Source organism: Bison bison, unplaced genomic scaffold, assembly GCF_000754665.1.
Source record: "Bison bison bison isolate TAMUID 2011002044 unplaced genomic scaffold, Bison_UMD1.0 scf7180017860995, whole genome shotgun sequence".
NCBI classification, from domain to species: Eukaryota; Metazoa; Chordata; class Mammalia; order Artiodactyla; family Bovidae; genus Bison; species Bison bison.
The window spans coordinates 1-386 of NW_011491567.1; positions in this window are offsets into that span (position 1 = coordinate 1).

Here is a 386-nt window from a genome sequence, read left to right on the forward strand (position 1 = left end):
TCAAACGTGTTCCTTTTTATGGCTGAGTAATATTCCATTGTGTATATGTACCACAACTTCTTTATCCATCCATCTATCGATGGACATCAAGGTTGCTTCCATGTTCTAGTTGTTGTAAATAGTGCTGCAGGGAACAATGGGATACATGTGTCTCTCTCAATTTTGGTTTCCTCATGGTATGTGCCTAGGAGTGGGATTGCTGGGTCATATCGTGATTTTATTCCTAGTTTTTAAGGAATATCCATACCATCTTCCATAGTGGCTGTATCAATTTATATTCCCACAAACAGTGCAAGCGTGTTCCCTTTTCTCCACACCATTTCCAGCATTTATTATTTGTAGATTTTTTTACTCTATTTATTTTTATTGAAGGATAATTGCTTTAT